This window comes from Halichoerus grypus, chromosome 10 (assembly GCF_964656455.1).
Source record: "Halichoerus grypus chromosome 10, mHalGry1.hap1.1, whole genome shotgun sequence".
Classification (NCBI taxonomy): domain Eukaryota; kingdom Metazoa; phylum Chordata; class Mammalia; order Carnivora; family Phocidae; genus Halichoerus; species Halichoerus grypus.
The window spans coordinates 81,376,314-81,400,164 of record NC_135721.1 but is presented as its reverse complement, the minus strand read 5'-3'; the positions used below and the strand labels follow the sequence as shown (position 1 = coordinate 81,400,164).

General features: G+C 36.8%; 1 long non-coding RNA gene across 1 annotated transcript in view; it reads right to left on the bottom strand.

Annotated features, from left to right (window-relative positions):
* Window positions 1-21,030, bottom strand: part of LOC144379367 (uncharacterized) — a 35,651-nt gene extending 14,621 nt beyond the window's left edge. The window contains exon 1 of the long non-coding RNA XR_013442201.1: window positions 20,854-21,030. This is a non-coding gene — a long non-coding RNA (uncharacterized LOC144379367). The remainder of the gene's footprint in view (window positions 1-20,853) is intronic.
* Window positions 21,031-23,851: the final 2,821 nt, after the last annotated feature.

The window sequence follows — 23,851 nt, the reverse complement described above, 5'->3', positions numbered from 1 at the left end:
GTTCTAATGAAATAAGGTATAACCTGGAGGATGATCAAGAATTCAGTCTTGCTTAGCATTTGTTGGGACCCTCTTTTGACCTTGTTCAAGGAAACTGAAAAGGAACAAGCTGTGATGGATAATTTCTTTCAGAACTAAGAAATGGAGTAATTATGCAATGATAAATCAAGGGAAGAGTCTTTTCCAGTAATGTGATCAGTAATTCCAGGGTCAGAACAGAGTGCCAAGAAGAGAATCTAATGATGTAAGCGTATAACCTTCATGGCCTAATCATGTCTGTTACTAAAGTAGCTCAAATGGTATTATTTTTTATTATACAAGCAACCAACCAGCTGGGTCAAAAGGGGGAACAAACAAACCGGGGGCAATCATGTTCAGCCAGAAAGTACCTTATTTGGTTTCATGGTGATTGAATCTCTAGCAACATCTCTGGTGACCTGCTAATGAAATCCTATTCTCTTAACATCTAATCAAAATTCACAGCCAGAAGCAACATGGAATGAGTGTCCTGGCTAAAACATTAATTATTCTGGTGATAAAACTGTCTCAACAGTGGGCTTCAAGCAGATACATTTTTTCTGACCAGAAATGCTTAAAGCATCATATTCACCCTTTGATGTTTGAACATTTCAAATTAGGTAGGAGGGAGGGCAAATAAGCTATCCATTTCCCAGCAGGTCCTAGTGGGCAGCATAATAATCAGAGGAGAAAACGTGTGAATTTATATCGCTTGTCCTTCACATTCTGAGAAAAATGGGACTTAGTTTCTAAAAGTCATGAGCATAGGAGCTATGCCAAATTAAACAAATTGATTGTTTCAGCCCCATTTAGTTAACAATAACAAGATTGTAGTTTTGCTGAAGAATTTATCTGACAGAATACCAGTATTTGTTAAGATTAGAACAACCTTGGACCTATTCATCTATTGTAATGTTTTCTCTAAATGTAGAAGTGCCATTGGCAAAGCTATGAACATAAAGTACCACAAACATCATTATCATCAGAAGAAAGAAACCAGTTCTACACTTAGTACTTGCAGAGTTCTGGGCATGGTGATCTGGAGAGAAATCGAATATTTTTGCCAACCATATGGCCTATATTCAGCTTGTTTTCTTATGGCAAGTACACATGGCCTTCAACGGTCATTTTGTCAGCAACCAACTTCTAAGTTGTAGGATGTAAAGCTAATGAGTAATCTTACTTATTACTGGTTGGGAAATGTTTAGGTTAATATGACAGTCACAATATTAATAACAATAATTTACATTTACTAAGTACAAGATACTTTTATGAACACTTTCCATGGATTTAATTCTTTTAATCTTATGAACCCTGTGATATATTATTATTAAGATATATTATTGTACTCAGTTTAGAAATGAAGAAACTTGATGCTTAAAGGAATTTGTGATGTCCCCTAGGTCACATAACTAGTAAGCTGAGAAGAAGGGTTAGTAACCCATGGTCGTATGGGTTCAGATCCTTTAATCCCTACCACCTTGGCAAAGAAATAGCAACACAAACAAATCTAATAGTCATTGAGCTAAATATGCAGGCACTCTTCCAAGCCCTTTAAGCAACTTAATTCTCACAACCCTATGAGATAATTATTACTTTTATTATCATTGTTATTGTTATTGCTGTTGTTATTTCCATTTTACTGAGCAGAGGAACCAGAGACACAGAGAGTCTATTAGGTGACCAAGGTCCCACAGCTTTCTAGTGGTGGTACTGGGAATTTTACAGCTTTACTGACTCTGGAGTCTACATTCTTAATTACTCAGTACACTGCTCCCAACACCATTATTCTTTACTTCCTCCTGAAGTGTCCCTTGGCTTTTTAGGCAATTAAATACCTTTTAGTGTAGTCTGAATTGCATGGTAATCTATAACTGGATTTTATGAAGAAAAAACAACAACATGGAAATCAGAAAATAAAGACCCTGATTCTGATTTAGTAAGATTAGTTATAATTAGTTTATATCACCTTGAAATAGATTTTTAATATCATATGGAGTCGATTTTCTTAATTATAAAATGCTGGGGTATACTAAGAAACTTATGAGACCCTACCAGTAAAAAGTTCTATCAATTTTTGCCATTCTTTTAAGTGTAAGAGTCTATGACACTCAACCTGCTATGAATCTATTATTTTGTCTAAAACCAAGGAATGATTCCCCAATTTTTTTCTTTTTTTTAAGATTTATTTATTTTTAGAGAGAGAGAGAGAAAGCATAGGGGTGAAAGGACAGAGGGAGAGGGCAAGAGAAAAATCTCAAGCAGATTGCCCACTGAACAGGGAGCCCAACAAGGGGCTTGATGCAGGGCTCAGTCTCACAACCCTAAGATCATGACCTGAGCCAAAATCAAGAGTCAGAGGCTTAACCAACTGCACCACCCAGGCGCCCTGCCAATTTTTTTTCTTGAGCTGTCTTTACCTGTATTTGAAGACTAGCCTAGGATGTTTCTGAATAAATAAAGCTTTAAGTTTTCCAGGGAAAGTCCTAGTAGAAAAACACAAATCACCTTTCCTGAGAATTAGTTCTAGCATCACTGTAATAAAGAGGAAGTCAATGAACCATTCTCTTCACAAATCTTGGAGGAAACCATTAGCATTCATTAACCATGGAAAATATGAAATTTCCAATATGAACTTCCAAAAACACCTGAGATTATATAAAATGCTGCTTCCAAGTATGCCCCAATTGCACAGACGTCTTTAAATTTTCTTCTTCTATAAGGTAATTCTCATCAGGAAGCTCAGGAGATATTCCCCAAGAGTGAGTACCAAAAGCAAGACATAATTACCATATTTCTTGGGCCTAAGTAAAACAACAACAGCAACAAAACAAACAAAACAAAACAGAATCTCCAAGAAGGAAAAATGGGAATGTGTTAGGGACAATGAGGCTATAAAAGTTAGAGTTCTCTATGTGAAAGAAATCCACCTCCAAGAACTATAGTCCAAGAGGAAGTTAGAGACACTAGAAATAAAGAATCATCATTTTTTTAATGGTGAGGGATATAAAAGTCATCCATGGTGACATTTCTTTAAAAAGCATGTTTCTATTCTAAAATCACTCCCAGAATGAAATAAATGTTTACATTTTCAAAGGCAGTCTAACTAAATAACCAAAATATTTCAAGACAGGGAATCACTTGAGTAAATGTGCCACATCTATGCAATGGAAGGTTGCCAGTCATTAAAAATAATACCCTGGAAGTACTTACAGAACAAAAAAAAAAATGCAAATTATGTATTTTGGATTTAAAAAGTATTCTCCAAAATAATAACTCGGTTATGGCACAATTTTGAAATGTGTGAATGTGTGCATATATCAGTGTAATAACTGATTCTTCTGAACGGTAGTGCCATTATCTTATTAGTTTATGTGTATTTTCTGATTTTTCCATAATTAACATGTATTAATTCCATAAAACAAGCAAATATATTTTTGAAGTATCCTAAGAGGACAGACCTGTGCACAGTCAACAAAATACTATCTATCTTGAATGGCAGAATCGCTTAGACTGAGGATTTATTGGTGTACATTAGGCCTTCCCAGGGGAAGCTGTTCTGAGCTCCAAATCACTACTGTTAGGCTGTCAATAAATAACCCTGGCTCAGAAATCTTAATATGATCCACCTGTGGATGCCCACTGGCTGAATGGGACCAGGTATTCATCTAAGCAGAGTCTCACACTGCCCATAGCTAACTATACAGTAGCATTATAGTAGCTCTGGTGTAAAGAGTTGGAGAGTCACGGGCTTTTCAAAATGGCAACAGTAAAATAACAACATGAACCCACCCATGAAATTTAACCCTGTCACTGGCAAGGTCATATTTACAGCTGAGGCCAAAAGAGTCTGTTGTTTCTCTCCTTGATTCACTTTTTTTTTTTTAATTTTTTCCTTGATTCACTTTTTAAAAGGAGAAAGCACATTAAACAGATCAAGATAAACTAGTGGCAGAAGTAGTAGAAACCAGGAAAATAAAAGCCAGGACAAAAGCCACCAAACTAAAAAATGACCTAAAACAGCCTTGAATCCTTTAAAATAAGCTCCCAGGTGAAAAGAAAAAAAATGTGGCCTGAAAAACTCTTCACACATATCTTTCTAAAAAATTGTTTCTAAGTGCCTTCAAATTTTCTAAATAAAAATAGAGTATACAAAATTCACTTATTACTGAAGATATATTTGCATTTCGGCGACATACGACGTACAATTCAGTAATGGTCAAGTTGGCTGCAATGCACAAAAACAGGGGTGCATTAACAGTGGTCTAAATAGATGGTAACACCTGGAATTGGGCCACATGGCAGCACTGAGTAACACACTGCATTCATATAGTCTGTTACAAAGCAATTTCCTCCACTGTACTGATCTCATTTGATCTTTAAATGGGTATAGTGAAGTACATAGAGCTGATATGATTGTTACTGTTCTCATTTTTCAGATAGGGATACTGGGGCCAATCAATTATTCACAACCAGAAACATCTAGTACTTGAAAAGATACTGCTGATCCCAAAATGACAATGTCAAACTGACTCTCAAAAACACAGAAATACCAGTTTAGTAAATCATTGCTCTATTTCCCACTCTATAGGATGAAAACATTCTTAAGATTTTTAAAAATTAAATTCTAGAATGTCTTCTTTTCCCAAATACCCATCTGTTTCTGGAAAGTTGGGGTTTTTTTTAATTTTTTTAAATTGAGGTGAAATTCACATAACAAAAAGATGATACATTTTAAAGTGAATGATTCAGTAGCATTTAGTATATTGACAATGTTGTGACACCACCACCTCTACTTAGTTCTAAAATATTTTCATCACCCCAAAATAAAACCTCATAACCATTAAACAATTACTCCCCTTCCTCCAGTCCCTGGCAACCACCAATCTGTGGTGTCCCTATGGAATCATTTACTTTGATATTTCATATAAATGAAAGCATACAATATCTAACCATTTGTGTCTGACTTTTTCAAATGGCATAATGTTTTGGCATAATATTTTTGAGGTTCACCACATTGTAGTTTATGCCAATACCACAATCCATTTTACGGCTGAGTAATATTCAATTATATATGTATACATACTGCAATTTTTTCAGTCCATGTATTGTCTTCACCTTTTGGCTAATGTAAATGATGCTACTATGAATATTTATAAGCAAGTATCTGTTTTAGAACCTGTTTCCAGTTCTTTCAGCCATAAGAATGGAGAGAGCAATATAGATTTTCTATTTCTTGAGTTAATGTCAATAGTTTGTGACTTTCTAGAAATTTGTTGATTTCATCTAAGTTACCTAATTAATTGGCAGGCAGTTATTCATAGTATTCCCTTATAATCCTTCTAATTTTTGTGAGGTGTCTCCTTGTAATTGCTGAATTTAGAAATTTGATCTCTCTCTCTCTCATATTCTCTGCCCCCCCTCTTTCTCTGTCAGTCATGCTAACAGTGTGTCCATTCTGTTGATCTTTTCAAAGAAGCAACTTTTGGTTACATTGATTTTCTGTTCTCTGTTTTATTAATCTTTACTTTTTTTTTGTTCCTTCTCTTTGCTTTAAGTTTAGTTTGCTCCTCTTTTTTCCATGCCCTACAGAAAGACATAATGAATATTTTCTTCTTTTTTAATATCAGTGTCTATTGCTATAAATTTCCCTTTAAACACTGGGTTAGCTGCTTCCAGGAATTTAGGTATATTAGGTCTTCATTTTCTTTCATCTCAAAGTATTTTCTAATTCCCTTTATGATTTCTTTGACCCACAGGTTATTTAGGAATGGGTTGTTTAATTTCCACATTTTTATGAATTTCCCAATTTCCTTCTGTAATTGATTTCTAATTTTATCTCACCGTACTTTGAAACAATACTTGGTATAATTTCAGACATTACAAATGTATTGAGACTTGTTTTGTGCAGAGCATGTCTTCTATCCTGGAGAATATTCCATATTCACTTGAAAAGAATGTGTATTCTGTTGCTACTGGGTGGGGTGTTCCATAGGTGTCTAGTTAATAGTGTTAATCACATCTTCTATTTCCTTGTTGATCTTCTGTTTTCTTGTTCTATCTTTTACTGAAATTAAGATTTTGAAGTCCCCATCTGTTATTTTAGAATTGGGTAGCCTACCTTCCATTCTGTCAGTTTTTACTTCATTTATTTTGGGGCTCTATTCTCAGGTGCATGTATGTTTACAATTGTATCTTCTTTATGGATTGGCCCTTTTATCATTATAAAATGTCCCCCTTTCCCTATAGTAAGATATTTTGTTTTAAAGTTTATTTTGTCTGATATTAATATAGCTACAGAAGCTTTCTTATAGCTACTGATTTCACAATAAAAGTTTTTCCATCTTTTTACCTTTCAACTTGTGTGTATCTTTGTATCTAAAGTGTATCTGAAGTGTTATTCTTGCAGACAGAATATAGATGGTCTTGTTATTTTTTAATCTCTTCTGCCAATCTCTGTCTTTTTATTGGATTGTTTATTACATTCACATGTAATATTATTGTTGACAGATTTAATCTTTCATTTTATTTCTATTCTCTATGTGCTTCATGTCTTTTTGTTTTTCTGTTATTCCTTTAGTGCTTTATTTTGCATTAAGTGAATATTTTCTAGTGTTATTTTAATTCCTTTAATGGCCTTTCACTATATTTTCTGAGTTATTTTCTTAGTGTTTACTCTAGGGATTATAATATATATCTTATCAGAATCAACTTTAGGTTTAATTTCAATATGATCTAGAAATGTTACTACTATATAGCTCTATTTCTTCTTTTCCCTTTTTGTGGTATTACCATTATAAATATTACACCTCTATACTTACAAATCCATCAATACACTGTTGTAATTATTATTTATGTAATTTCATAACTATTAAAGTACCTGAGAGATGAAAATAGAGCAAGTATACAAAGTATATAGGTGTACAAACCCTGTCAGTAGTTCACTATATTAACCTTCTCATTTTGCACTTTTGGTTCTCTCCATTTTTTCCTGAAGATTTGAAGTACCATCTGGTTAGCTTAGCTCCTGCTCACCTCTGTTGAACTGTTATTAGCAAATATATAACATTTCCTTATGTTATAGTCCAACAATACAATTATATGCATTTTTAATATAATTGTTTTTAAATAAGTTGAGAAAAGAGGAAGCAGTATGCTTTTTTACTATCTTTTATATGACTCTATGATTACCTTCATGGAGTTCTTCGCTTTTTCATGTGAATTTGAATTAATGTCTGTGGTCACTTGCTTTCAGCCAGGAAAAACAAACAAACAAACAAACAAAATAAAACAAAACAAAAAAACTTTCTTTAGTATTTCTTGTAAAGCATGCCAATTCATAACAAATTCTGTATCTCTGCTTATCTTGGAATGTCTTTTTCCTTCATTTTTGAAAGATCATTTTGCTGAATATAAGATTGCTGGTTGGCAGTTTTTCTTCAGCACACTGAATATGTCATCCCACTGCCTCTGGCCTTTATTGCTTCTGCTGAGCAGTCAGCTGTTAATTTTGTTGGGGTTCCCACATAAGTCATTTTTTTGCCACATTCAAGATTTTTCTCCTTTGTCCTTGCTTTTGACATTTTTACTATATATCTCTATGTAGGTTTTTTGTGTTTATCCTAAGTGGAGTTTGATGAGCCTTTTGATATGTATATTAATGTTTTCCATTAAATATGGGACACTTTCAGCCATTATCTCCTCAAATATGTTTTATTTCTTTCTCTCTTTCTGTTACTCACATTATGCAAATGTTGGTGTGTTTAATGGTGTGTCACATTTCTGTGAGGCTCTGTTCACTCTCTTCATTCTTTTTCTCTGTTTTGTATTATATAATCTTTATTTTTTCCACTATTTTTAGATTTTATTTATATTCAAGTTAGTTAACATGTAGTGTATTATTAGTTTCAGGGGTAGAATTTAGTGATTCATCAATTGCATAAAACATCCTGTGCTCAGGACGCCTGGGTGGCTCAGTCATTAAGTGTCTGCCTTTGGCTCAGGTCATGACCCCAGGGTCCTGGGATCGAGCCCTGCATTGGGCTCCCTGCTTCTCCCTCTCCCACGCCCCCTGCTCGTGTTCCTGCTCTCACTATCTCTCTGTCAAATAAATAAATAAAATCTTTAAAAAAAAAAAATCCAGTGCTTATTACATCAAGTGCCCTCCTTAATGCCCATCACCCAGTTAACCCATCCCCCTACCCAAATCCCTTCCAGCAACCCTCAGTTTGTTCCCTATAGTTAAGAGTCTCTTATTGTTTGCCTCCGTCTCTGTCTTTATTACCTTATTTTAATTTTTCCTTCCCTTCCCCTATGTTCATCAGTTTTGTTTCTTAAATTCCACAAATGAGTGAAATCATATGGTGTTTGTTTTTCTCTGACTGACTTATTTCACTTAGCATAATACCCTCTAGTTCCATCCATGTTATTGCAAATGGCAAGATTTCACTCTTTTTAATGGCTAATAGTCTGTTGAATATATATACCACATCTTCTTTATCCATTCATCTGTTGATGGACATCCGGGCTCTTTCCATATTCTGGCTATTGTGGACATTGCTGCTATAAACATTGGGGTGCATGTGTCCCTTTGAATCATTAGTTTTATATCCTTAGGATAAATACCTAGTAGTGCAATTGCTGGGCCATAAGGTAGTTCTATTTTTATGTTTTTGAGGAACTGCCATACTGTTTTCTAGAGTGACTGCACCAGTTTACATTCCCATCAACAGTGTAAGAGGGTTCCCCTTTCTCCACATCCTTGCCAACATCTGCTGTTTCCTGAGTTGTTAATTTTAGTCATTCTGACTGGTATGTGGTGCTATCTCAGTGTGGTTTTGATTTGATGTATCTTCAAATTTACTAATTCTTCTGCCAGTTCAAAGCTACTGTTAAGATCCCCTACTAAATTTTTCATTGCAATTATTTTCCTTTCCAACTCTAAAGCTTTCATTTGGTTCTTTTTTTATCATCTCTCTCACTTAATTAATTAATATTTACTCTTTGATATGTCAGACAGGATGTGACACAATCATCAGAGAAAAAAAAATAATGGAGTGGAGTTTTCATCAGTGTTTAGTTATGGAAAGAATCCAGCAACATCTAAAAGGCAAAATCTGTACCTTATTTATTTCATGTTGTGGAGTCAAATCTTACAAAAGTCATCCAGGAAGTCAGATGGCTTGGTCCAGTCTATGAGAATTCACTGGAGTCTACGGACAGACCCAGGTGGTCAGTGACTTCCCGATATAATATGTAACATTCTGTGTGTTTGTATACATGTTCATCTTTTCAATGAGAGAGTTTATGACTTGTATAATATGCAACTTAGAGAGCCCTATGAGTCACTCAATTGTCCCTATTCTGTGCCATGCTAGATGCTAGATGTTGTATCAATTAACTATTTTGGGGTAAAAAAAAATTCCCAAACCTATTGGCTTAAAACAATAAAATTTTATTTTTGTTCATGAATCTCTGGATCATCTGGGTAGTACTGATTTGTGCCAGGTTTGGTTGGTCATAGAAGGGCTTGCTCATGCATTCACGGAGAGCTGGTGGGTCATCTAAAAACTGGCAGGTCTAGGACAGCCTTACACATCTGGCAGTTGCCTGCCTGGGGCAGTAGTGGTGATTGAGACACATGTCTCTCATCATTTAGTAGGTTGGCTCAGGCTGATTGATATGGTGGTAGCAATGTTCCAAGAGAGTAAAAACACTCAAAGCCCACTGAAATCTAGGCTTGAAACTGGCAAACTGCATTCTGACACATTCTTTTTGCCAATGCAAGTCACAAAGTCAGCCCAGATTCAATAAATAGAGAAATAAGCTTTGCCTCTTGGTGAAAGAACTTTCAAAAGTACACTGCAAAAGTTACAGTATAGGGAGGAATATAGAATTGAGGGAATTTACGCAATCTTCCCTGTGTCTTTTATCTACACCCTTGCCATGGCCTCATGACAAACACACTGTATTTCCCCTCTCCTTGACTTTATATTTGGCCATGTAACTTTATTTGACTTCCATGGGTGGAAGTCCAAGTGTGTCAGTTCTGAACACGGGTCTTAAAAAGCCTGTCTGTTCTGCTTGCCCTCTTATATCTTGCATTGCCATTAAGAAAAGGAGAAGGATGGGAGAAATATGGAATGGAGCTGGACATGCAGAATTGCACTGCAAAGAAGACCATCCCAAATACCACAGCCTGAAGGAAAGACTCTAACTGATATACAGATCTGTGAAAATAAATGGCTATGACTTAAGCCATTGAGTTTTGGGATGATTTGTTACACAGTGTTATTGGCAATATTACTAATTGCCAAATGCTTTTCCAAGGATATTGAAATGTAAACAATAGGCATTGTCTCTTTCTTCATGGAACTTACAATCCAATCCAATGGGAAGTATAAAACAATGTAGTAGATTATAAGTAAATATTGCTGAGAACTTTTACCTTTTTTAATGAGCAAAACAGAATTTATGGATGCTCAGTGTTTACTTTCTGGGTCTCTGATGTTCAAATTAAGTTTTATGCACTGTGTCATGCTCAAACACACCATTAGGTTTTACTGAAATCAAGTAATTACTACTTCTTGGCTAGATATACAATTCCTAAATAAAGGGAAGACATTTTAGAGCAATGTTAGCTTGATTTCCAATAATAAGTATCAAAGAAAAGAATAAAGTTTTCTTACCTACAGTGATTGTTTCATCTCTGTACATATGAGAGATACCACATACTTTAGTTTAACTCAGGTCAGCCCAATAAGTATGTATTGAATGCTAAATGGGAAGGGAAGAGGAGAAGGACAGTAAAAAAGGTAATAGTCAATATCTACACCAAAAGGTGAAATACAAGATGTCTAAGTCTTTGTTTGTTATACCATCACCTTCCCTCAGCTTATTCTATGACAGGCTTTGGTTGCTAAAAATTCCTGTTTATACCATTTTGACTAAATCTCAATTTTCTTAGGATTATTAATATGTTAAATAATATAGTAAAAGCAAGAGTATTCATTTTTTTAGGCAGCATTTCCTGACTAACTGTATCCTGCCCTAAAAAAAATATTTACTTTGAATTGTATTCATATGCCATATTTAACCCATTCACTCCCTCATATTGGCCTTTTTGGTACTTCAGGGTTTGTCTCCAGTTAGTTTATGTCTGTTCATTTTATAATGTCCTTATACCTGAAAGAAAACACAGAAAACTTCTCCCTCCTTCTGCTGAAGGTGCCTTGATCTGTGCTGGAAACAAGCCAGTGCTTGATTAGATACATACTAGAATGAACAGGAAAGTGAATAAACATGTTGCTTGACCACCACTGTTATTCTAAACACAGTGTGGCTGGGTCCACATGCAAATGACCCAGACCTAATCATTACCACTGCCTGCCCTCTGCCTAGGAAGAGCAGACGTATTTGGTCCCATCTGTTTCCATCCTTCAGACCTTGAACTACTTCATTAAAACATTCACATAAAAATAGTTCCTGACTTTACCATTTTCATAAGTTTCTTTACCTTCAGAGACCAACAGCATCTATCAGAAGAAATGATGCATTAAAAATTAACTAATTTCTGACTAAATATTCAGGAAATTATTTTATTTACAAGCAAATATGTTACCACCAACTAGACTTTCTGTTCCCTATCTCAAAATCTTCTGGATTAAGAACATCTGCTCGAAAATAAATTCACAACTCCTTAAGACATCATTTGTTGCAATTGCTATTTCATGCTGATCTTGAAGTCACAATCTTTCCTTTGGGTATAATCTTATAGCTGCTGCACATTCTCCACTGACAATTATTTTAGCAGAAGAAAAAGCAGTAACTACACTGCTTCAAATCATTCAGAAAAGCATCTGTTACTGAGAGCTAAGGTAGCCACCTAATAGTCTCAGAGCCCAGGGGCAACAGGTGGACAATCAAAATTTTGTTATTCTCTACCAGGTGGAAAATCATATTTTATTTGAAATCTTTTTGAGGTTTGGACTGTTATAATGATTCCCAAAAGGAGAATATGCCCCCACTAGACCTGAGGAAGTTCATGCCTACAATTATGTTATACTTTCTTGATGACGTGGTCTCACCAAGTGCACATCAAAGTAGAGTTTGGCAGACTGTCGGCTCTGATGTAGGGTAGAGGCCACAATGTCATGAGCTGGCTCTGAATTAGAAATTCACATGATTCTGAAGAAAATCCTAACCACCAAATGGAAAAGAGGAGATAACATTGAAAGCTCTTAAATCATACTCAAGTTGAGAGGCCTGAATAGTGGGGGTGGGAAGATGTGATGGGGTAGGAATATGAGGAAGAAGAGAGAGAGGAAAGTAATGGTGAGAGAAAGGCATTTATGACATGGATCTGTTGTCCTAATTGCAGAACTGTGAGCTACTTAGGATTATCATTGCTCCCATCATAAAACCCCAAAGGTTCTTCAAAGATTCTGCAAAGAAATTCACAGCTCTCAATCATATACTGGCTGTTTCTCAGGACGGCCAAGACTTCTTTCTCTGGCCCACAGAGTCTCTCAGGGTCTTTCCCTACTGAAATGGAAATCAATACCATGTGAAGATAGACTTACACATCCTATCCCCCTTTCCCTTTCTACAGGCAACACCACCAACCATTCTTGTTCCAAATAAGAAATTGGAAAGATGACCCCCATGGCCTTCCTAAATATTTCCTGGATAAAAACCAAGTGCCTGATGATTTGGGGCCAGGAATTAATTATGTTATTCATCCCAGCTTCAGTGTCTGCTCCTACTGCTCCAGGGTGTTGCTTTGAAGGGAAAGGGGGTAAAAGGAGGGATCTAAGAAGAGACAATATATCTAAGCAGAAATGTTTTCAGCACCATGGACAGTTATCCAGTACCCGTGGAAAAATACTTACAAAACTGTCACCTGCCATTTCCATTAAAGTTTTTCTTAAAAATCATTTAACCCTTACCTTACTATATTCAGGGATCATTATAATGAGCATATGTTCAGGCAACAGATCAGTAATGTGAGAAAGTTTAGTATCTAACAAATCACATTAACTAGTTTAATAAACTCTTTTTGAGTGCAGTATTATTTCCTTTCAATATAATTGAATTCTCTCTGTGACCTCTTTAGTCATAACTTGCTTTATATAAATAAATATGCACATACATTCCGTATACATGTGTTCAATTTTTGTAATTGCTAGAACACTAAAGGGACACTAGGAACTTTGCATATTATTGCCCACTGATTCTCAATCTTAGCTTCATGTTAAACTGTTTAAAAATAGAGGTTATAGAGTAGAATCAGCCAACTTAGGCAAGAACTTTGAGATTGACTCTTTGGGGCCAAGATGTTTTTAGAAGTACCACAGGAGCTTCTGAAACTCACCACTCTACCCAGGTCTTTTTTAGCTTCTAGATGATTTTAATTCCAAACATGGCTATTGGCCATATATTGTTAACTGTTATGGTAAAAGAGAATTGATGTCAAACAAAGAACAGTGGACATGGAAAAGAAATGTGGAGTTTTAATCTTGGAATTGACACTAAATAGTAATGTGGCCTTGGCAAGTCACTTAATTCCTTGGACCTCAATCTCTTGAGACAGGATATTTTAGATTAAATTTCTAAGTTCCCTTCCAGCTGAAAATTGGTGTTTATGTGTGTATATCTATTTTATGGTAGCCAAATAAATCACTTAAAAATTAATCGTACTCATGGTTTTAAATAATTCTACCATCAACTGGAGTCCAGCAACATTTCAGTGTTCTATAGCTAGTTTAATGTTCCAATTTTAATTTTTATGTGAATTATCATCATGATAATTTTCAATCTAGTTAGTTCTAGTTCCTGTAATAAAAACCTAGTCCCAGTTAATAACTTCTATAAACAGAAAGGGAGGAAATACATTTTTATGTTCAACCTAAGTGTTAAACTAGTAAAAGAAAAAAAAGTTGGGGGGCACCTGGGTGGCTCAAGTAATGATCCCAGGGACCTGGTATTGAGCCCTGTGTCAGGCTTCCTGCTCAGTGGGGAGTCTGCTTCTCCCTCTCCCTCCACCCCTCCCCTTGCTTGTATTCACCCCCTCTCTCTTTTTCTCAAATAATAAAAAAAATGTTGGACAGACCAAACACAGAGATAAAACTCCCCAAAACAAAAATATCCATCACATTTTCCAGAAGTTTTCATCTTACAATCTTTACCTTGTATCAGTTCAGATCTTTAAGGCTATTGCCCAAAAGCCAACCCAGTGGAAAAGAGCTCATTGGTTTGGCATTTTAACTCTGTTCTTGTTTTCTCAAAAAAAAAAAATTGACTGGAGCAACAGATAAGATGTTTGGAGATAGATATTATTGCCCCTCCTTCCTTATGAATATCTAGAAAAATAGTTTGCTATACCATACAGCACTTTTTAATACAAGCTCTTTCCGTGGCTTCTACATGGAGGTGAGAAAGTCTTTCCAATGGGGAAGTAGAATAACAGCATATCTATTTAAAGATTTCTATTTTTATATTATCTTTGCTCTACACATTCAGTCTGACTTGACTTCGCATAGTCATACTTCCTCATTAGCTTGTTTGTGCATAGGTTTCTAAATTAAATGCAATTACTTAAAAGGAATCAATAGCACAGCTAAGACAGTTCAGGCCATGGTTGGTTCCTAAAATAATTTTCAATCTTTTTCACCAGAGCAATGTTTAGTCAAGTAGAATATTTTAAGAGGCCCTAAATCAGATTAAGTGCTGGTTTTCAGGTCTTGATATCTCGGAATGCTGCCAGGTAGCAATCTCTGTGATTGAGTCATTTTGCATTAGGAGAGCTTGTTCTGATGAGGCCCAAATGACTCATGGCTTCTAATTCTCTTAAAAAGAGCCTTGAGACCTTCAAAGTTAATTACATTATGGGACAGAGTAGAGGAGTATTGAATGGAGATGGTTCCAAATTATGCATCTCAGGCTCCTGTCTGCAGTCATTGTGGAGTACAGGTTTGTCCTCACAGTGAAGGCATCTTGGTTTCATGGCACCCACGGTTGTTAGCATTTTACTTTGCAAATGTATCTTTAACAAATTAAATACTAGCTAACATAGCCTGAGTAATTAGAATGTATAACATTTGGCCTCATCTGACCTAGGCTGCAGTAGAAAGCAACCATGTTGGGAAGCAGCTACAGGGTCTCTAAATGGAATACTGGATATAGATCCATTCTGAAAGGGGCATAGTATAAGAAATGGTCATATCCCCTGAGTATAAATGATAAATCTGGTGGACAGCCTGCTCCAGACATCATTTGTCTAATGGAAGGAAATTGTGTTACGCCTTAACCAAACAGACACTATCTACATTAATCAAGGATTGTTTGATTTAGATGTTCTTAAGGGAATGAAACAAAGGAGTTTTGTTTAGTGAAAATTGTCTGGAAACATTGAGCTTTATCCACAAGAAAATCTCTTCCACTTCTCATTTTATACAACTGCTTTGGTAGGAATGTGATTTTGCTGAAATAAAGGAATCAGATTATATCAATCCAAGACCTATATTCCCAGTTGCTATGTAGACTGTGCAGATATTGGGATTTATTTTCCATTTACCCAGAGGATGCTGGGGTCATCAGTGATCAAATGCACTGCAAACATTTTGGCTTTTTCCAGGCTGCATAGAATTGAATTCTGTTAAATAATGAGGGCAACCCATACTGGCCACTCTAAGTTCTAGGAGCATCTTAGAGAGAGAGGACAATATGAATCAGTACCAATTAACTAATCAGAAGCTTTATAAGTCAAAAAGCTACCTATCATAGGTACAAACCTGTGAAAACAGAGCCAGGATTCTCCTAGCTGTGAGGAAATGGCCCCAGCACCTTGGACCTTCTGAATAACAGCAAACAAAGGGAGAGGGCTATAGAGAATGGTTTTCTTGAGGTGGGGAGACCAACCACAAAGGGAGAGAACAGCCCAGCCTCTGACACAGGCAGAGAAAGGAGAATGAAAGGTGGAATGGAAATAGTCATGGTTAAAAACAACAACAACAACAAAAAAAAAACAGTGCCTGGGGATTGTAAACTTCTTGTAACCTATTCTGTCACAGATTCGCCTAGCCCTTGGGAATATCAGAATAGTTTTATTTCATTTTATCTAATGACACAAATAGTTTATAAAAAATATTAAAATAATAGAGAGTTAAAACAAAAGTACTACTTAGCTATCCTTCCTCAAATTCCAGGAACCTCTCCAGTGGTCACCACTGAGACAAGGTTAGTACCCCTCCAGGGCTCTGCAGATGCTTTGGGATAGGGGAAGTGGGACCTAATCTCATCCTTTTTATCTATATTTTTTATATTGACCCTCAACTAAGACATCAAAAATCAATTTAAGCTGTTTCCAACATTTTGCTACTATACTTGATATCGAAATGATTGTTCTCTATGAAACCATTCTATGAGGTGTGTTGAAGGAATGCTGAACTCAGGCAGGTTTGTTCTACAAGCCATCTCAAGGACAGCAGTGGGGTTATTGGCAGCATTGTGAAGATAAGCCTTCTGTCTAGGCAGGAGGGTTCCCCATCCACGAGACCTCAAACTGTAGAGACCATCCAAGAAGACAAAGTCAGTAAAAAATAAACGGGCTAAAGACCCCCTGGGTCACTTGGGATCCACTGCTCTCTGGTGGCATCGATATTCAGAGCCCAGAAATCCACTCAAGAGACTAACACTGGTCAGGCCCCAAGGAAACACTGCTCCACATTTTGTGTCCCGTTCCTTCAAAACGGCTACTATTCCTGCATGCTGAGTAGGTTTGTCGATGGGCCACCGCCGCTGGTTGAGACAAACACTATTCCACAGTGCTAGTGCAGTTTGAAGGAGGCAAGACAGGAAAGAGAAGACTAACTTGCCAAACCTTCTTCTCAGATAGCCTGAAATCAGGGCTTATGATCCTACCATTTTCCAGAAATACTGAGTGCCCATTGCCTTGCTTCCTTTCCTGTTTCCAGAAATACTCACAAATTACCATGGTATTCACACCAGTTACACGTGGCAGCTTACAAACGTTTTGCATTGTTAAACAAGTAATATAACTCGTAAAAATTATATTATAAATATATGTATAGGGATGCCTGGGTGGCAAGATCAGTTAAGCCTCCCGTTCTTATAGAAAGTGAGAAACACACAAATTTCTCAAGAAAAGGGAAATTCTAAAGAAAGTTTTTCATGTGGAAGTCCACAGCAACATTTTTATAGCAAGTGCTATAGTGAATAGTATGTAGGACTTTTATTTTTGGTGGAAACTTACAATAAAAATTGAAATAAATTAAAATGCAAGTTAAATGCAATACTTCCTACTATCCAGCAGGTGACTTTCTTGTAATCCAATCCAAGAAAGATCCAATTTATTTTTAGAAAAAGCCAGGAGTTTACCATTGCCCACAAATTTGATGGTGTTTTTATAAGTAGGACAGGTTATAATTATGTAACTATTGCTTCTGACTGTTCTTTACTGCCACTTGCGGAAAAGGAACTAGAAATTGGTAGGTGTACAGTAAGTCCTCAGTAAACATCTGCGGGGTTGAATAAGATCAATCCCTCCAGGACATAAATGGAGATGGGGTGAATTCTCTTTAGCACATGCTGGAGGAACCCATGGAGGTCCCTTTGCTGGAAAGCTCTTTATCCCAACCTGGAATTCTGGGAATTGCTGGCTGGTCTGGAAGATAGTGTCCCACCAATTTGTGCATCATTACTTTCCTTCTTTAATTTTCCCAAAGTTCTTGTCTGGCTCCTGGAGCAAAATACTTTTGTGATAAATTGACCTTATTAAGCCTAAGTTATATTAAAAGAGCATTTAGTTGCCAGCAAATCCATTTAGAGATTTAGAAATATTTACCTCTTGCTAAATATGGCAGACTTTGCATAGTCAGAAAGATAAAGTTTTCTCAGGAGTTGCAACCAGAGTCAATTAGAGTAGTTTCTATAGTATGAGCTAAAACTTTAATATTGTTATCAAAGGAACCCTGGGAGGTATTTATCATTCCCTCTCCTGCCCACTCCAGACTGACTCATCAGGCAGGACCCAAGTTAATCCTGACATGAACTTCCCAACTGCTCTCCATCCACTCTCAGCAGGGCCTGACTATGCTGCACACTTTGGAAATTTTGAGATTTCCAAGATTGAAGTGCTGCCTTTTTATACAACTAATTTTTTATGGGTAACAAATAGGAGAATTCATTTGGGGAGCAAAATAGAACATTTTGATGCTAGACTCGACATCATCATTGTCTGTAACTGTCAAAACAAAAACTGATGGGATGGCAGATCATCTTGTTAAAAGAGCTTCGCTTCAGTGGGCAGGAACTGATGGGCAATTTAGTCCCACTGGCCTCTAGTTCCATCTCACATCAGGGCATCATCCAAAACCACACATACACATTCAATATGCTTTTTATTTATGAAAGAAACTCTATGAGCTTATTCACAGGCATTGGGTCTCACAAGTAAGATCACTGAATAAGATCACCTTTAACATTAAATCTATACAGATATAAAATTGTTATTGGACAAAACTCTCTTCCATGATTCAAGGAGCTTATATAGGATACACTTTATTTTACCACTGGAAATAACTATTTGAAGTATAAAAAGGCACTTTAGTATTTCATTATTGCAAATTTACAGTCATCTTAATCTTAATTCAAACTTTTCATCCTATTTACAGATGTTATAATAAAATCAAGTTAAGATTTCACAATGAAACACTATATATATGGGCCACCTTCTCTTTTCACATGCAAAAGGACAACTAAAATAGGAGCATCATCTCAGGCCAACTACTCTGCATAATGTCATAACATTGTGAGTAGATATTTCTATTTCCATAAAGCAGATCTGTAAGAATGTTCATTCATTCAGCCCACAAACATTTATTGTGTGCCAATGTCATGGGGACCATGGACAGAATTCTATGAGACTGACTAGGGGCAATATTGTGCATTAGGTAACAGATTTCAGAACTCCTCACCCCTCTTTTTTCTATCCCCCTGCCTTCCAGAAGTACACCCTCTCCTTGCACTATTCCAAGGGAGAAAGAAGAACATTTATGATACTTAGAAGCCTATGCGATTTAAGATTTTAATCCTCTCCCATGATATTTATATTTCTTAAAATAAAAAAAAAACTATAGGAAAGGATTCTAAGGGAATAAAAACTTTGATGGCCAAAGTTCTGGCCATGAACTATTTCACCATGAACTAAAATTTTTCTGAAATTTTTTCAGTAATTCTCAAATCATCATGCAAAGATCACTTGTCATTTTTTCTCCCAAGATAGTCCATTTTACTAAGTTAATAAAATATCATAAACCAGTCCCATTATTTACATCTGATGGCATTTAAAGAGGCTCAACAATACATTATTCTCCACTGGGCTTAGATGAATTGAAGGCTATACATGAATATTAGACAGAAGAAGTCAAAATAACAGGCTTATTACTTATGAAACCTTGAATGGAAATGTAGCTTAGATGTATAGCCATAGCGGGCTGTATTAAATGTGTGTTTCCAATCTATAGGCAAGGCAAGAAAGTAAATCCCTACAGGCAGGTTGACTTAGAAAAAAGAAGCAGGAACTGAAGACAGCATGCTCAGCCTGTTTTCCTAAACTCACCAATTTAGGGTAAATTGTGGATAATTCACTTCTCCCTCCATCAGGGGGAGAGTAGGTATAGAGGTTAGGAGTTTAGTCTAGCTCATAAGATCAATTAGCAAAATTGAGTAGGTGTAACATTTAATGGGCACTTAATAAGAGCCAGAACCATGGTTCCACACTTTACCTTAATCAGGATTCATTTTTATTAAACTTGTATGAACTAGATATTATTATTCCCTATTTTGCTTTAGGAAAGAGAAGCTATAAGATATGGTGACCTGCCCAAATGGCAGAGCTGGGACTCAAAGTTGGTTCTCTCCCCATCAAAAGACAGAATGCTTCTTGTCTCCACACACTACCTTCTAAGTCATTCTCAAGGGAAACTAAAATCATTCTCTCATTTAAGACTTGCTTTATTCAGATCTTAAGCAGGTGAAATGTTTATGTGTATCATTTTCGGTCTTGCATTACTGACATCTGCAGATTGTATTTGAATCAGGACTCCTGATTAGACAGACTTTCCATCAAGGAAACAAAAGGCAGTACATTAACATAGGTGTTCAGTTCCTGGTATATGTTGTTCATCCCTCCCCATGCCCATTGTGAGTAGGTAACAGACAAGAATCAGGTAAGATCACTGAATTTCCTCAGGGTTCACTTGGATCAAATATCTCTTCTTTCTCCTCAGTTAGATAACAGGTTACCGAGAGAACAAACAAAAACAATCCTGCTGTGTCTACTTTCCAAATTATGGAAAACACACATGTATTTCAGAAGACACTGAGTTATAAAAAATGAATATAGGAAGTTTATAGCAGTAGGCCTCTTATCCTGAGGGCCACAAAAAAAACAAAAACAAAAACAAAAACAAAAAAACGAAATCTCAAAAACCAGTTTACAAAACCTGGAAAAAGAATGGATCCTTTGGTTCAGGGATATAAAATTACAAATCTAAGTATTATTATCAGTTGATATGAATTATATTTCAAAATTAAAATTAGTTCATTATTAAGATAGTACAAGTTCAGGGTCAAGTAAAAAGTAAATCTTTTTTTAATGCTTAATTTGCCTTCAGCAACTCTTGATAAAGCCCCCTGCCACTGAGACCTGCACTGTGGCTTTTCACCTCAAACACTTCAATGAACTGGTCTCTAGGGAAGAATGTTTGATGCTGATGGGTTCAGGAAAGTCATAAAAATTACTGAAACACTAACCTTAATTTTTAAAAAATTACTCCTCCAGGGCACCTGGGTGGCTCAGTCAGTTAAGTGGCTTCCTTCGGCTCAGGTCATGATCCCAGGGTCCTGGGATCGAGCCCCACATCAGGCTCCCTGCTCGGCGGAGAGCTTGCTTCTCCCTCTCCCTGCTGTTCTGCCTACTTGTGCTCTCTCTCTCTGTCGAATAAATAAATAAAACCTTTTAAAAAAAAAAAAATCACTCCTCCAAGGTAATAATGAATTGAATAAGGGAAGGATCACTAAATTAGATATGTGAGCTGGAAATATGCACAAATGGCTGTCAGGAAATCTCTAACTAGAAGGAAAATAACCCGACAGAGGCAAGCCAATTACCATGCTCTGTCTTATTTTTCTACTTTGACCAAAAGTCAGAGGATTATTGACAGTATTATTGGATTCTGGGATCACAGAGACCTGGGCCAAAGTCTGATTTTACTTTGGTTTAACCATTAAAACATCAGGAAGTTAAGTCTTACCCTCTCTGGGCTGTTTAGAGTCACAGGAGTTGATATATGTGTCTGACATAATGTGAGCCACTGAAAATACCAGTTCCCTTCCCTCTCTCTTCTACAAGTCCAAACTCAGAAGACACAGATTACCACCATTGGGCCCACTCCCCCTGCTCAGCACACCACAGAGTTGGAGCTGTACCTCACTGCAGAGCCCCTGGGAATTCCAGCTCCAGTTTGAGGAAATAAAATTTAAATGTGGGGAAGTGGAAAAACATTATTTATCAGACACTGTTTTAAGCCTTTCTACATATCATCTCATTTCATTCTAACTGTAACCCTCTTAAATAGAGGCTCTAGTGACCCCCAGAGGAGGAAACTGAGGCACGGAAAGGAGTCCTGGATCCCAGATGAAGAAGTTCTGGAACTGAGTGTGGGGAGTGCTGCATCTATTTTGCAGGGGAGAATATTAAAACTGTCATTAAAACTAAATGTCAAGTCAATATTTAGAGCTTCGGACATTGATAACAGTTGAGTTCATTAAAGGAACGGTCTTACCAAAGCATCTGTACATATTTAACTCTTAAACTCATTAGTTCTTACCTAAAGAAGGCAGAGAGAAGATACCATCCATTATTTCCACAAAAAGGTAGCATGTTCATTTTTAGTAATGACCAACGGACTAGAAACATGTGGTCTTCATCCTTTGTTCTCAGTTGGTCTATAGCAGACAAGCAAGGCAGGTCTGACCTCAACAGGGCTGGATCCAGGGTTAGTTCTGGTGTGATAAGATGGACCACTCCTGACCAAGTCAGAGGGTGCCTTCAGCATAATGGATAAGCAAAGCTGAAGGCTGCAGAAGACTCAGGCACATAGGAGAGCACAGACTATCAACAAGTCAGAAGGAAGCAGATGCGGAGTCAGAGCAAGAGGCCTGGACAGAGACACAGAAAATGGTGAAGATGAGAAAGCTGGGGAAGTGAGAACCAGAGGATAGGAAAGTGCTGTCCAGACCAGCTGGTCCAACATTTAAATGTAATAGCCTAATGAGTCCTAATAGTGACTAAGACACTTTAACTTAAGGAGTCAAGGGAACAGTGGGAAATTCTCAGTGCCTGGAACTAACTGCTCTCTCCACCTGACATTTAGAGTCTCACATGGAGCTAGCAGCCAGCTGGTAAAACTGTTCCTTTTCCAGGCATCAAACCCAGCAGTACCAAATCAACTTCTGTATATATAATCTTCCAAACCCACACCTATGATGTGGTTTAAGTGTCACACCCTCCAACCCCTTCAATATTTGTTTTCTTATGTTCCATCTCCCCATGCCTCAGAGAAAGAATTTGATTAAAGAAAGTAATTCATGTGTTACACTTAGGCATTTAGTCATAATTTTATATAAAGATCTCAAAAATCTAATACCCCCTTTTCTTTCCTTGCCTGGTGGGTCACAAAAGATAATGACTCAAATAATAAATAGAAAGGAACACACCGGAAACCAGAACCAAATTTCTCTGTGAATCTTGGATGACCCACTGCCCTCATCAAGTACCCCTTCCCAGAAGAGCTTGGTTTTTGCTGTGGACTGAATTGTGTCCCCCCAAAATGCATATGTCAAAGCCCATTGTTAATTAAGGTTAAAAGAGGTCATAATGTTGAAGCTCTAATGCAATAGGACTGTGGCCTTATGAGAAGAGGAAAAGATCTCTCTCTCTCTCCGCCACGTGCAGACGTAGAGAGAAGGTGGCTTTTACAGGCTAGAAAGAGGGCCCTCACCAGGAATGGAACCCTGCCAGAACCTGAATCTGGGACTTTCTAACCTCCAGAAGGATGAAAATATAAATTTCTGTTTTTTAAGCCACCCAGTCTACACTATTTTGTTATGGTAGCCTAAGCTGACTAAGATAGCTTTCAACAAGGATTTTGTCAGTAAGAAAGGTAAAAGTCTACCATGAAACTTGAAGCAGCCCTAGAGGAAGCTGCAATATTCTAGAAAGTGTCCCAATATGATAGTAAATATTAGCTGTCATCTACTGAGTGATTAAAGCCATGTACTGTGATTTACACACTCACACAGATATAGACACACACAAAAGCATGCACAGGCACATAATGCACACACACACTATCACATTAAGTCCTCAAGGCAGTCCTATCAGATTGATATTATTTCCCCCATTCTACTGACTGATGAAAATGAGTCTCAGAAATGTTGATCAGTTTGCCAAAATACGCACAGCTAGTGGATCCAAGATTTAAAGCCAAATCTCCAAAACGTATTCTTTCAACCATTATGTCATATGGAATCTAGGCAAAGGGTCCATCTTTGGCATTATTTCAGAATATCTTTTGTACTCTATGCCTTCAAACCAGTCAGAATCAGCCTGACCCCAGATCCCTGTCAATCCCAGATATGCTCATTTCAGTCATGTGTTGGGCACTGGGAGGAGCTAAGATCCTCAAATCAGGTTACAAACCTAACCTCTAAATGTTCTCAGTCTTTTCAATATTCACCAACAATGTAA